The sequence below is a fragment of the Eschrichtius robustus genome, chromosome 3 (assembly GCF_028021215.1).
Source record: "Eschrichtius robustus isolate mEscRob2 chromosome 3, mEscRob2.pri, whole genome shotgun sequence".
Taxonomy (NCBI): Eukaryota; Metazoa; Chordata; class Mammalia; order Artiodactyla; family Eschrichtiidae; genus Eschrichtius; species Eschrichtius robustus.
Window position 1 is genome coordinate 113,875,408 of NC_090826.1, and position 15,401 is coordinate 113,890,808.

General features: G+C 43.0%; 1 protein-coding gene across 6 annotated transcripts in view; it reads left to right on the plus strand.

The window, feature by feature from the left end:
- Window positions 1-15,401, plus strand: part of LOC137762727 (solute carrier family 25 member 44) — a 44,726-nt gene that overhangs the window by 21,175 nt on the left and 8,150 nt on the right. The window lies entirely within an intron of this gene.

A 15,401-nucleotide genomic window follows, 5' to 3' on the forward strand; every position in this document is an offset into this window, starting at 1 on the left:
ATTTCTACTTTATATGAACAGTATTCTAACAATGCTGTTGACCTGAATTGTTGGACACTTTAATCAATAGAAATTGATAAGAGGCCAGAGGAGAAATTCAGGCAAGGCTTTACTGAGACTCATGCTGCTGCATGAGGGAGTGAAAACAAGTTACAAGTGTCCTTGCTCATTTTTCTGAGGGGGAGTGAGCTGGTCCCTTAAATGGAGTGAGGGTAGGGGTGGATCCATTGGTCCGCTGGAGAGGTGGCTTAGGTGGTCTGCCCACCCCTTCAGTGATGCTGTGTGCAGGGATCGTGGGCAGTACCCTGCTTTTTCTCCTGACACCTCGAAAGTGACACTTGGCTTTTTGGTCTTTTTGTATCTTGATCAGAATTTGCACCAACTGTGCATGTATGTAGTTATTTTTAGTCCCTTATAGTTACTTTGTATTCTGTTGTTTGAGGAGACATTTGCCTAGGTGCAAGCACTGCAGCAAAGCATCCCAGGTCCCAGCCTGTCACAACAGTATTGGACACTTTAAAGGAAGAGTTTTGTCCATGGTCCCATACCCCAGAACATTAATGCTGAAACACTGTTATCAGAACTTTAAGGGGTTTGACCACAGCCTGTTTTCCATCCACCCTCTATGTCCCCACTACCCCTGTTCTTTGACATCATCAAGACTCTCATCTGCTCCCTATTTCCTTCCCTCCTGGCTTTAGGACTTTACCTTTCCTACAAAAACCTTATGATACATCTCTTCACTCACTGATTCACTCAGCAAATATTTGAATGACTATTCTGTTCCAGGCACTGTGTCAGGTGCTGGGGATATGATAAAGCAGACAAGGCCCTTGTCTTACATTCCGTGGGTAGAGACATGAAGTAAACAAAATAATCACAGAGTTTGGTAAGGTAATGAACGAGCAACTTGAGGGAAAGGAAAACACTAGATAGGATAGTTAGGTGATTCCACTCTGAGGAAGTGACATTGATATGAAACAAAGAATAAGAGGGAACCAGCTTTTCAAAGAACTAGAGAAAAAGCTTATAGGAAGGAAGGACAGCTTGTGCAAAGGTCCTGAAATGGTCAGGGCGTTCTAGGAACTGGCAGAGTGAGAGTAAAATCAGAGGAGGCCGCACAGGCAGGTGACAGCCTTATCAAGCAGTGCCTAGTTTCCATAGTAATAAATTTGATAAAATAATTCGTAATCATTTTTATGGACCATTCATGACACACCATCATTTTATGTCCAGGCAAGATCTCTCCATTGATTGATTGATTGGCTTTCCCTTACTCATTCTTACCCTCCTCTCTCCTCCCCACAGGCCCTGCTTTCTGTTGGCTGTATGTCATCCATTTATTCATGTATTCGTGTACAAATGTTTTTTGGACATCTCCAGTGTCTCAGGCTCTGTTTTAGGAGCTGGAGATACAGCAGTGATCAAGATAGGAAGGTCCCTGCTCTCGTGGAATAGACTTTCTTGTGCCATAAAGAAAAATAAATCAGCGTGAAGGAACAGAGAGCAATGGGGAAGGGGTCTGGGTTAGTGTGAGTGCACGGAGGTGACATTTGAATAAGTTTGCATCCTTGTAAAGTGTGTTGTTTTGTCTGTGTATTTTTTTTTAATTAATTTATTTATTTTTGGCTGCGTTGGGTCTTCGTTGCTGCGTGAGGGCTTTCTGTAGTTGAGGTGAGCGGGGGGCTACTCTTCCTTGTGGTGCGTGGGCTTCTCATTGTTGCGGAGCACAGGCTCTAGGTGCACGGGCTTCAGTAGTTGTGGCCCATGGGCTCTAGAGTGCAGGCTCAGTAGTTCTGGCGCATGGGCTTAGTTGCTCTGCAGCATGTGGGATCTTCCCGGACCAGGGCTCCAACCCATGTCCCCTGCATTGGCAGGCAGATTCTTAACCACTGCGCCACCAGGGAAGTACCCTATCAGTGTATGTTTTAAATTTATATGAATGACAGTTGTGCTGTATATGTCTTTTTTCACTTAATAGATTTTATTTTTAAAGATCTAACGATATACTATAAATGCATATGGTTCAGAGCTCTCAGTGCTGCTTGTCATTTCATGATATGCATCCAGCACTTACCCATTCCCTATCATGGCACCTGGTTGCTTCCAGCTCCCTCCTCCACAAATTATGCCAGGGTACATCCCCTCACAGACTAGTGCTAGAATTTCTCTGAGGTATATAATGGATTGGAATCACGGGATCCAAGGGTTTATATCTACCTATGTTTTGTCAGATTGCTTTCCAGAAAAGCTGTTCCTTTCTCCTGTGTCCTCACCATCACTGGGTATCTACCATTCTAATATTTGCTATTCTGAAGGTGTGAAAGGGGTATTTCATTATTATTTTAATTTGCACATTTCTAATTCCTCATAGGTGTGGGCAATTCCTTATATACCTCATTAGTCATTTGGCTTCCTTTTCTGTGAACTGCCTACTTATTTTCTGTAGTTTTTTTTTTTTTTGGACCTATTTTTTTTTTAATTGGGTTTTTTATCTTGATGATTTGCTGGAGTTCCCGGTATAGTCTAGATATCAATCCTTTGTCTGTTTCAGACTGAAGAGGAAATAGCTATCTCTATTAGATGTTAACTTTGTCTATGATGTCCTTTGAGTAACAGAAATCCTTAATTAAATAAAAAATTACACAGATTTTAGTTGCTTACACTTTATCCCAGGAAGATGAAGCAGAAAAAGAAATGTAGTCATCCCAGGGGACCTTCTCCCAAGCAGTGTGGATACTCATGACTCTTCTCAAACTTTGCACTAACTCCGCATCCTTCAAACAATCATAATAAATTGCTAAGTATTGCCTAGTCAATTTGTATTTTAAAACCCTTAATTTTCATGTAATTCATGTTTTTCATTTTATGGCTTGTGCTTTTGAGGTCTTGTTTACAGAGGCTATACCAACGCCCAGGTCACAAAGATAATCTCCAGTGTTTTCTCCTATTGACTATTTTATTGTTTTACTCTCTACTCTAAATCTGTGATCTGTCTGGATTCAGGTGTAAAGTGGTAGTCTCAGTCAGTCTTATTTTTTTTGTTTTCCCAGTCATTGTCAACTAAACAGTTCGTTCATCCCCATTGCTTTAGGGAGCCCCTTTTATCGTATGGCAGGTCCCTCCGCCTATTGTGTCCCTGGGTCTCTCTTCTGCCCCAGATCCATTCACCTGTCTTTGTGCCAGTGCATATGGGTTCTTAATACCAAACCTTTGTAGGAAACCTTAAGTCTGGTACAGCAAGTCCCTTTTCTCTCTTCGCTTTAAAATTGACCCAGCTATTTGAGAACCTTGATTTTTTCCTTGTAAACTTTAGAATGAATTTTTCTGGATCCTCAAAACATTCAGCTGCAATTTTTGGTATGTACTTTTGGCAAATTAAGGAAGTCCCTGTCTCATTCTAGTTTTCTGAGAATTATTAAAAAGATCATGATTCGGTGTTGAACTTATCAAATGTTTTCTTCCCCGGTTAAGAAGATCGTATAATTTTTCTTTAGTTCATTAACGTTGATGATCTACATTGGTAGATTTTATGGAAGTTAAACTATCTTTGCATTCTTGGAATAAATCTACTTAATTATGATGCATTTAAAAAATACAGTTGGATTTAGTTAGATCAGTGTTTGTGTGCTATAAGTGAAATGGGCCTATAGTTTCTTTTTCTTTCACTGTCCTTATCAGCTTATAGAACCAAAGATATATTAGCCACATAGATCCCTCTTCAGGAACGAATTATATAAAATCAGGATTATCTAGTCCTCAAAAGTTTGGAAGAACTCATTTACACCTACAACTTTCTGGGGTTGTCGAGGACTGCCAGTATTATGTTAAAGAGCAATGACGCAGTAGGCACCTTTGTTTTGTCCTCAAAGTGTCCCCATAGTGTTTGTTGCAGATTTTTGGTGTTTCTGTTTCTTTAATGGCTACAATTCTGTTTAGTTGTTATTTCTTCTTGTGACAGATTTGCCATTTTACAGGTTCCCCCCCAGAAATTTGTCTCTTTCACCTGTTATATTTTACTAACTTGTAACTGTTTGAACTGTTTTAAATTATTAATTTAATTTTCATTATTTCCCTTTTTTCCATTATATGCTGTTTATTTTGGACTTTATGTAGCTAGAGTTCTATCTTATTAATCTTTTTAAAGAATCAGCCTTTTTTTAATTTCTGTGTTTTGAGGTTACTGTTGGTCTCTTTGTCTTTGTATCTATCCTTATTTTTTACAATTTATTTAGATTTATTTTATTAGTCTCTTCACAAATTCTTTCTTTCTTTCTTTCTTTCTTCTTTTTTTTTTTCTTGGCGGTGCCATGCAGGTTGCAGGATCTCAGTTCTCAGACCAGGGATTGAACCCAGGCCACGGCAGTGAAAGCCTGGAATCCTAACCACTAGGACACCAGGGAACAGCTCCAAAATTCTTGAGTTGAACATTTAACTCTTCTTTTTCAGTCGTTTTTGTTTTCTGAAAAATGTGTTTAAAACCATAAATTTTCATATAATTACTGCTTTTGCTGGTTTCTACAAATTCTTATATCTAATATTTTCATAGTCATTTATGTTTTTAAATTGAGATTTAATTCATATACCATAAAATTCACCTTTTAATGAGTGAAATTAGTATATTCAAAAAGTTGTGGAACCATCACCATTATCTAATTCCAGAATATTCTTTTCACTCCAGAAACATTGTACAGTATTCATTAGCAGTCACTTCCCATTTCTCATCCCAATCTCACAGCTCCTGGTAACCATTATCTACTTTCTGTCTGTATGGATTTGCTTTTTCTGGGCATTTTATATAAATGGAACCATATAACATGTGGTCTTATGTGTCTGGCTTCTTACACTTAGCTTAATGATTTCAGGGTTCATCCGTGTTATAGTATATATGAGTACTTCACTCCTTTTTATGACTGAGTAATAATTCCATTGTATGGATATACCATATTTCATTTATCCATTCATCAGTTGATAGACATTTGGAGTTGTTTTTACTTTTTATTGTCTGTTATGAGTAATGCTGTTATGAACATCCGTGAACAGGTGTTTTCAGTTCTCTTGGGGATATACATAGAAGTGAAAATGCTGGAGTGTATAGTAATTCTACGTTTAACTTTTTCAGGAATTGCCAAACTATTGTCCAAAGCAAGTGCCAATTTACATTTACACCGGCAGTTCATGAGGGTTCTGATTTCTCCACATTCTCACCAATACTTGTTAGGTCTGTCTTTTTAATTACGGCCAATAGTCATCCTAGTGGGTGTAAATTGGTATCTCATAGCATCTTGGATTTGCCTTTTCCTAATGATTAGTGATGCTGAGCATATTTCATGTGCTTATTGACCATTTGTATATCGTCTTTGGAGAAATGTCTATTCAAATTCATTGCTCATTTAAAAAAATATATATATTTATTTATTTTTATTTATTTGTGCCAGCTCTTGCAGCAGGTGGGCTCCTTAGTTGTGACTCGAGGGCTCCTTAGTTGTGGCTCACTGGCTTCTTAGTTGTGGCACGTGGGCTGCTTAGTTGTGGCAGGCAGGCTCCTTAGTTGCAGCTTGCCAGCTCCTTGGTTGCGACAGACGGGCTCCTTAGTTGTGGCATGCGAACTCTTAGTTGCGGCGTGCATGTGGGATCTAGTTCCCCGACCAGGGATCGAACCCAGGCCCCCTGCATTGGGAGTGTGGAGTCTTAACCACTGCGCCACCAGGAAAGTCCCTCATTGCTCATTTTCTAATTGGGTTATTTGTCGTTTTATTGTTAACTTGTAAGAATTCTAATTTTGAGAAGTCCAATTTAGATTACTTATTTATTAATTTTATTTATTTAGGTTAAAATTTGAGAAGAGTTTTTTCTTTGGTTGCTTGGGCTTTTAGTGTCATATTTAAGAAAACATTGTGTAATGCGAGGTCACGAAGATTTACACCTATATTTTCTATATAGTTTTTTGTTTTTTTTTTTTTTTTTTTGGTTTTAAATGAGTAGGTTGTTCAGCCCCAGAACTCCTAGAATTCATGATCAGTTTTTCTGGGTTTTTTTGTCTGACTTTTTATGGAGAGAGTTCTTTTTTTTTTTTTTTTTTTATAATGAAACTCTCTAGGAGTTAAGCCAGCATTTTATTTATTTATTTATTTTTGGCTGTGTTGGGTCTTCGTTTCTGTGCGAGGGCTTTCTCCAGTTGCGGCAAGCGGGGCCACTCTTCATAGCGGTGCGGGGACCCCTCACCGTCGCGGCCCCTCTTGTTGCGGGGCACAGGCTCCAGACGCGCAGGCTCAGCAGTTGTGACTCACGGGCCCAGCTGCTCCGCGGCATATGGGATCCTCCCAGACCAGGGCGCGAACCCGCGTCCCCTGCATTGGCAGGCAGACTCTCAACCACTGCGCCACCAGGGAAGCCCCTTCTATATAGTTTTAGCTCTTACATTTAGGTCTTTGATCCATTTTGAGTTAGTTTTTGTATGATATGAGAAAGAGGTCCAATTTCACTTTTTTACATATGGGCATCGTCATTTAATTTTATGTACTTTGTAATTTTCCTTACCATTTCCTCTTTAACCCAATGATTATTTAGTAGTATGTCATTAGGTTTCCAGACATGTAATTTTTAAAAAGTTTTCCTTTTGTTGCAATTTCTAATTTTATAGCATTATGGTGAAATAACACAGTTTGTGTGATGCTTATTGTTTGGGAATTTTTGACACTGGCTCTATATGGCTAAGTCTATGGGCAGTTTTTGTCAGTGTTCCACGTACGCTTGAAAAGAGTGCAGTTTCTGTTTCTTGGGTGTAGAATTCTATACTTATTTATTAGTTTGAGCTTTTAAATTTTATTATTAAAATATTTTAGGAATTCCCTGGCAGTCCAGTGGTTAGGACTCCATGCTTCCACTGCAGGGGGCACGGGTTTGATCCCTGGTCCGGGAACTAAGATCCCGCATGCCACGAGGCGTGGCCAAAATATATATATATATATATATTTTTTTATATGCTCATTTAAAAAATCTTCTTGATTGAGCCATTCATTTTTTAAAAATCTCCCATCACAATTGTTTATATCTATTTTTCCCCATAGTCTATCTTTGTTGCATTATATAGAGAGGTTATTATTTTTACTAGACGCAAGGGAGTTTATTATTCTAAGAGAAATGGAAAGCCATTGATGTTTTTTAAGTCGTGACTGATCTTTTTTTTTTTTTTTTGCGTGTGTGGGAGATGGCTCTCCACTGGCTTAAAAATCTGTTTATTTGAAATGCTCTGAATACAGTGACTGATCTTTAAAAGGTACTCTGACTGCTGTGCAGATGATCGATTGTTGGTAGGATTCTTTTAAGGTCTTTCTAGGCTTCTAGACTCTGATTTTTTTGAGACCCCAGCCCACATCATGACAAATTTATTTATTTATTTAAATTTATTTATTTACTTATTTATTTTTGGCTGTGTTGGGTCTTCGTTGCTGCGTGCGGGCTTTCTCTAATTGTGGCGAGCAGGGGCTACTCTTCGTTGTGGTGCACGGGCTTCTCATTGGGGTGGCTTCTCGTTGCGGAGCACAGGCTCTAGGGCACGCGGGCTTCAGTAGTTGTGGCATGCAGGCTCTAGAGCAGAGGCTCAGTAGTTGTGCATGGGCCTAGTTGCTCCACAGCGTGTGGGATCTTCCTGGACCAGGGATCAAACCTGTGCCCCCCGCACTGGCAGGCGGATTCTTAACCACTGGACCACCAGGGAAGTCCGACAAATATATTTAAAAAGCATCTAGTATCTTGACTGAGGTGGTGGTTACACATGTGATAAAGATACACAGGGGCTTCCCTGGTGGCGCAGTGGATAAGAATCCACCTGCCAATGCAGGGGACACAGGTTTGGTCCCTGGTCCGGGAAGATCCCACATGCCACAGAGCAACTAAGCCCATGCACCACAACTACTGAGCCTGCGCTCTAGAGCCCGCGATCCACAACTACTGAAGTCCGTGTGCCTAGAGCCTGTGCTCCGCAACAAGAGAAGCCACCACAATGAGAAGCCCACGCACCGCAACGAAGAGTAGCCCCTGCTCGCTACAACTAGAGAAAGCCTGGGCGCAGCAACGAAGACCCAACGCAGCCAAAAATAAATTTAAAAAAAAAAGAAAAGAAAAGAAGATGAACACACACAAACAAATGTATGTGTAACTGTTGAAATCTGAATGAGTTCTGTGGATTGTACCAATGTCAGCTTCTTGGGTTTTGTTTTTTTTTTTTTAGCTTCTTGGTTTTGATATTGTTCTGTAGTTGTGTAAGATGTTAATAACATCGGGGAGGATACATTTCTTTGCAGCTTCGTACAAATCTATAATTATTTCAAAAAAGTTCAAAAAAGTTTACATACAAAAAATATTCATCATAGCTCCATGTTCAGTGGAAAATAGTTGAAAACCACCAAAAATGTCCAATATTTGAAGAATGTGGTTACGTAAATATAATAACTATCTAATAAAATACTACGGGGACTTCCCTGGTGGCGCACTGGTTAAGAATCCGCCTGCCAGTGGAGGGGACATGGGTTCAAGCCCTGGTCTGGCACGATCCCACATGCCGCGGAGCAACTAAGCCTGTGTGCCACAGCTGCTGAGCCTGTGCTCTAGAGACCACGAGCCACAACTACTGAGCCCACGCGCCCTGGAGCCCATGCTCCGCAACAAGAGAAGCCACCGCAATGAGAAGCCTGCGCACCGCAAGGAAAAGTAGCCCCCACTCGCCACAACTAAAGAAAGCCCATGCGCAACGAAGACCCAACACAGCCAAAAATAAATATAAATAAATACATTTTTTTAAAAAAGGTTAAAAAAAAAAAAAGAATGGATTGGAGGGGAAGATGAGGAAAAGGGGAACTCCAAGAGGATGCTGACTCTTCACGATGGTGGTTTAGTGGAGGGTTTTACCATCTACTGAGATGGGGAAGAAACACTCCCCGCTGAGAGCTGGGGGAGAGAAATGGGTCTGGGGTTGGAAATCAAGACGTCTGTTTGGATAGGTTCAGTTGGAGATGCAAGGCAGCCACACTTCTGTTTCACAGCTCTTTTGCTCCCTCATCCTTCCAGCCCACCGACTGTCAAACCGAACTTCAGTATCCTGTCTGCACTCCTCTGCCCCTACACTCAGCCTCCGAGCAGCACTGTAGAGTCTCACCCGTGGTGGAAAATGGTGCCTCCACAAAGTCATGTTCTTGGGATTCATGTGGGCCCTCAGTGAGCCCATGATCCTCATGTCTCCAGCCAGTTCTCTTGCCCTTCTCCACAGTAGCTATTTAAAATCTTCATCATGTCCCTCAGGCCCTTCCCCTGCTCTGCTCCCTGTACCCTCTCAGTGAAAATGACCCCAACACCTGCTTCATAGAGAGAATTGAGACCACCAGACAGGAGTTTATACATTTACAAATTTGGCTGAGAGATGCCCAATCTTGCATCCTCCTAGCGACCTCCCCATCAATTTCCTTCCCTTTACATCCCAGGTTGTGGCTTTGGGTCTCTGCATTCCCAGGTTCTAGTTCTCCATCTCCAGTTTTTTCCTCAGCTTAGGGCAATTTGCCACCATTCCCCTAAAACCTTCCTTTCAAGGTCACTAATAACTCTGTTGCTAAATATTTTGGATATTTTTTCATCTTTAACCTACTTGCTTTCCTTGCAGCATTTGACTGTTAACCACTTCTCTCTCCTTGATATTTCTCTCTTGGCTTGCAACACCATTCTCTGTCCCTTTACCTCACTAGTTGCTCCTTCTTGGGCTCTACTTTCTCCACTTGTCCCTTAAATGTGTGAATATTGCCCTTTCCTTACTTCACCTACACATGTTCATGATCACATAGCATTTGATATCTTGCAGCTGCTGAAAGTCCTTTGTGACTGTTCATTGCTCCTTACCATGGCTTCCAAGGCCCCACATGTTCTAGCCCCTGCCTACTTCTTGTTCCCCTCTCTAACTATACTTGGTCATACTAACCTCCTCATTTCCTAGAATGTCAAGAGCTTTCCCACCTCAGGGCATTTGCACTTGTTGTTTGCTCTGCCAGAAATGGTTTTCCTCCATCTCTTCCCTGACCTTCTCTAAAGCCACCTTTCTCCCCTGGTTATTCTTTATCATGGCACCATATTTTATTCCTTCATAGCACTTACCACAGTATATAGTTCTACTGTCTGCCTGTTTGTTTGTGGTCGATCTTCCCCACATAAAATGTAAGGTCCTTGAGGACAGGATCTTATCTGTCTTGTTCACCACTCTCTACTCATTGCTTATTATGGTGCCTGGCACATCGTAGACATTCAATAAATAGCTTTGGAATAAATGAGGGTTCCCAAGCCACATCTTCCTCCTGAGCATCAGACCTCTATCTCTAACAGTCTACTGCTAGAAATCTCCACTTGGTGTCCCTCAGAACCATTAAGTTCAGCAAAACAGGATTTCTCCTCCCTCTGTGGTCCCAAACTTGGTTGAAGATACCACCATCTACTCATTCTCTAGGCCAGAGATTTGGGAGTCCTCATTGACCCCTTACTTCCAGTCAGCCACCAAGCCCTGTTGGTTCCAGCCTGTCTCCTCAGTGTCCTCTTCATCCTTGTGCAAATGCTTTAGTTCAGACCCTCACTATCTCTCATAGGATTGTTGCACCAGCTTCCAAAATGGCCCTCCAGCTTCAGTCCTGCCCCCTCCAGTCTACAGCTCAGATTTGAGCATGTCTTTCTCCTGCTTAATTGGCTCAGGGTTGCTTCCAGAATCAAATGTCAGCTCCTTAGCTTAGTGTAAAAGGCCATAAACTCCTTGGCCCCTCCTGTCTCTCTAGCCATGGTCAGGGCCGTGGGTATGCAGCATATGCACACTTGTGTGCAGGCGCAAACACACACGCACATAAGCTCTTCTGCATTGAGTGCTGCACTGTCCCCCCACCCTTACCACCTGCTCTTTCCACTTACTGCTTCTCCTCGCTAGAACGGCCTTCCCCTCGTTTGGTTAGGTAGGAACTTATGGCTGGTTTCCACATAGAAAGGGCTCAGTAAAATGTCATGTATGAATACAGACTTTTAAAATGTATCCAAATACTTGACCCTCTCCCAAGTCATTAGAAGTCCTCAATCCCAAAGACCAAGTATTTATACCGAGGACAGGAATCTTTACATAGTAAAAGCTAGTTTATTCACATGTCATTTATCCAAACGGATATTTTAAACTGCAGGTTGGTTTTCCCTACAACTCAGCATATTTTTCACATTCATGTTAGCTTAACGAGGGGGGCAAATTATATGATGCACTCCAGAGTGACTGGAAGATTATTGGCCTCGCTGGGCTATCAGATCTCACAGACCCACAACCCTGTCTTCAGTTAGGGTGTCTTCCTTTCATTGGATCGGCTGACGCAAAGACGCCTGAATCTGTCCTTTCTCAGGCTTCAGAACATAGAAACGTGGCCATGTTGGAACTTACCACTTGTGACCTCTCCCTTGTCCTCTGAAAATGAAGGATTCTTTTCTGTGCTTACAGCCTCCTGGACCTTCTGAGAAACAGCTCTTCTCTTAAAGCAAGCAGATGAGGCTTTCTATGTTTTGTTATAAATCAGGACCTGCCAAGAGAGGCAGTTGGGTAGAGTTGGTGTTGGTGGGGTCCCGGTTGAAGTTAGCACTGTTTGGGGTACCCATGGCACCTGGCAGCTGTGCCACATGTGTTGTCAGTGCCGGGAGGGCTGAAGGGAGTGAGAGGTGATTGACAGTTCCTAAGTTCTTAGATGCCAGACTGGTCCAGTGCCTGTCCTGGTCCAGTCTTACAGCCTGAGATGTGCTGCAGAGTGTGATTTGTGTAACTGACTTAAAGCCTATGTCTGACAATGACCAAGGAAGGAGAGCTGATTGCATTTGTACATGAACTGGTAGAGTTTTAAACTAGTGGCAGAGACTGTTGGTGTTCATAGGAAACAGTTTTTCACAGGAAAAAGAGTGGTTTGATATATAAAATGTTCCGATTAAATAAGTGTTTCAGAAATATCTCACCCTCTTTGAATGTGCAGATGATGCGTGCTACTGGCAGTGATTAGTTTCTGAAGTGTTGGTATGACTCACCAGACTGTGGTGTGCGGCTTCAGCCCCATCATGCTGATCCTCTCTTCTTTGTGTGTTTCCAGACCATCTACCTCGCTCTATCCCCACTGCGTCTGCCTTGCTCAAGTTGGCAGTTACCTCAGCTGTGCCTCCTGAGTCTACCCTCACACAGCAGCCGGAGGGAGCTTCTAACATACAGATATGATCTTGTCCCACCCCTGCTTAAAACCCTTTTCTAGCTCTTCCCATCATGATACGGTCTAGACTCTATGTGTCTGGCCTACCAGCCTGCAGACTGTGTGTCTTGGAGGCCAAGGCACCTGATCCAGAGCAGACGGTTCCACCATGTCCCAACTCTGTGACCTTGGACAAGCTTCCCTCTGCCTCAGCATTCGCATCTGAAAAATGGGCATGGTGATAATAGACCCTACTTCATAGAGTTATCGTGAGGACTAAGTGAGTTACTCCACGTAGAGTGCTTAGAACAGTGCCTGGTTCTAGTCAGTGCTCAGTACACATTTCCTGTTATTACATCTTCATACACAGGCATGCCTGTGCACTCTTCAGCTGCGCTGCCAGGGCCTTCTGTCCTCTGACCAACTCCTGCTGCTCTCATAGGTCTCAGACGTTGCTTCCTCCAGGGAGCCTTTGTTGGTTGCATCACTTGCAAATATTTTCTCCCAGTTCGTAGGTTGTCTTTTCATTTGGTTTATGGTTTCCTTTGCTGTGCAAAAGCTTGTAAGTTTGATTAGGTCCCATTTGTTTATTTTTGCTTTGATTTTTATTGCCTTGGGAGGCTGGCCTAAGAAAACATTGGTACAATTTACGTCAGAGAATGTTTTGTCTATGTTTTCTTCTAGGAGTTTTACGGTGTCAGGTCTTATATTTTAAGTCTTTAAGCCATTTTGAGTTTATTTTTGTGTATGGTGTGAGGGAATGTTCTAACTTAATTGATTTACATGTGGCTGACTGACCTCTTATTTTCATCAAGGAACACTTTTTTTTTTTTTTAATTTTATTTATTTATTTATTTATTTATTTATTTATTATTTATTGGCTGTGTTGGGTCTTCGTTTCTGTGCGAGGGCTTTCTTTAGTCGCGGCAAGTGGGGGCCACTCTTCATCGCGGTGCGCGGGCCTCTCACTATCACGGCCTCTCTTGTTGCGGAGCACAGGCTCCAGATGCGCAGGCTCAGTAGTTGTGGCTCATGGGCCTAGTTGCTCCGCGGCATGTGGGATCCCCCCAGACCAGGGCTCGAACCCGTGTCCCCTGCGTTAGCAGGCAGATTCTCAACCACCGCGCCACCAGGGAAGCCAAGGAACACTTCTGTTTTCTTTTCCCCCTCTTGCTTTCTCAGTCCTGGGGCCGAGAAAGGGGGAAGGGGGAAAGACCAAACAGAGAAACCCCTCCCCTCCCCTCCCCTCCCCTCCCCTCCCTTCCCTTCCCTTTTCTCTGCTTTCTTTTTTTTAAATAAATTTATTTATTTATTTATTTACTTTTGGCTGTGTTAGGTCTTTGTTGCTGTGCATGGGCTCTCTCTAGTTGCAGCGAGCGAGGGCTACTCTTCCTTGCGGTGCGTGGGCTTCTCATTGCAGTGGCTTCTCTTGTTGCAGAGCACAAACTCTAGGGTGTGCGGGCTTCAGTAGTTGTGGCTCGCAGGCTCTAGAGCGCAGGCTCAGTAGTTGTGGCGCACAGGCTTAGTTGCTCCGCAGCATATGGGATCTTCCCCGACCAGGGCTCGAACCCGTGTCCCCTGCATTGGCAGGAGGATTCTTAACCCCTGCTCCACCAGGGAAGTCCGAGAAACATTTCTTAATGAAACAGGGCAGCTGTACAGGTGGTGGTTGGAGGGTGGAGAGCATGAATATCTGTCACTGCGCTCCCCAGCTTCTATCCCCAGCTTCTATCCGTCTTGGTCTGTCTTTGGCCTCCACTCCTTTACTGGTCGGAAATGCCAGTTCTCACCCGCCCTCTGGCGGACAGTCTGTGGAACAGGCGTTCAGTCAGGCAGCAAGCCGATTACCATGGAGAAGGAAGGCAAGCCAGGGCTTCCTTAGCACTCTGTCTTTCCATTCCTACACAATTTATCTGCGTATATAAACTGACAGATTGACTAGCCACCAGAGTTTGATTCTGGCCTTAAGTACTTTAAGTTAAACTTGTGTGATAACTCAGTTTACAATGAGTTTTTCGTGCAGTAAAAGACATGCTTTATCAGTGAGTTCAGAAACAGTGATGGTATCTCAGATATTGCACAAGAAGTATTTAAGAGAAAAAAATAGGTTAAAATCAGTTAATGTAGTCATCTCTGTTTTGAAACAGTAAATGCAGCTTTTAAAAGTTACTTTCATTGATGACAAATGTGGCCCTTTTTGTGGGACCAGTGTAGCCTTTTCTTTGTAGTGGGGGCCAATGGGTTCTTCCTGCACATGCAGTTGCAACCAAGATGCATTTACTAAGCCCCTGCCTTCTGCAGACTTCTCAACCCTGGGAAGCCAAGTTACTGACTGTGTTCTACACTTCTCAGGGGGTGGTGAGGACCGTTCCTTTGAGAATGGTAATAATAATTGTAGCTAACATGGAGCATTTCCAGGTGTGCTCTGCACTGTACTAAGTATTTATATACGTAACCTCATTTAATCCTCACAGTAATTTTGTGACTTATGGATAGTTATTATCTCCATTTGACAAAGGAGGAAACTGATGCTTATAAAGGTAAAGAAGTTGTCCAGGATCACTCAGCTGATGAGGGGTAGAGGTAGGATTTGAACCTAGGCAAAAGGACAGGCAGTCTTTAGAGCCGTACACTTACCCAGCACAAAGCTGGATGGCCCCTTGTGTACCCTTGGAAGGCCGAGGCCAAGAGACCGTTCCAGCAGAGGGCAAAGGGGGGCTTGGCAGAGAGGCCATTGGGGATGCTCTGTGAAGAGGACTGCTCTGTCCAGGTAGCCCAGGCCCTGGTACCCTGGGGTCCAGGGTAGGGGAGGTGGCTGGGAATGGACCAAGCCTGAGGCCACGCAGCCCAGGTCTCAGCTCAGCCCCAGTCGCCTGGTCTACAGCATGTCTTGAGTGTGCTATGTATCTAATACTGTTCTGGGTACCCTGGAAATCCCAGCGCCATTGCAGATGGCATCTCTATCCGCAAAGATAATATAGTTTACATGAGAAGATAAAAGTTGACATTTGGATGGGGTGGCAATGAATGTTTTCTAAAATGCATCACTTTTCCTGTTTCTCTGTGAATGTATGTTTTCGGGAAATTCACAAGGGCATTCACAGCATTCCCAAGTCTGCATTGTCTCTCAAGAAAGGAATCCCTGGGGGCTGGGGAGAGAGGGAATTGCATGAA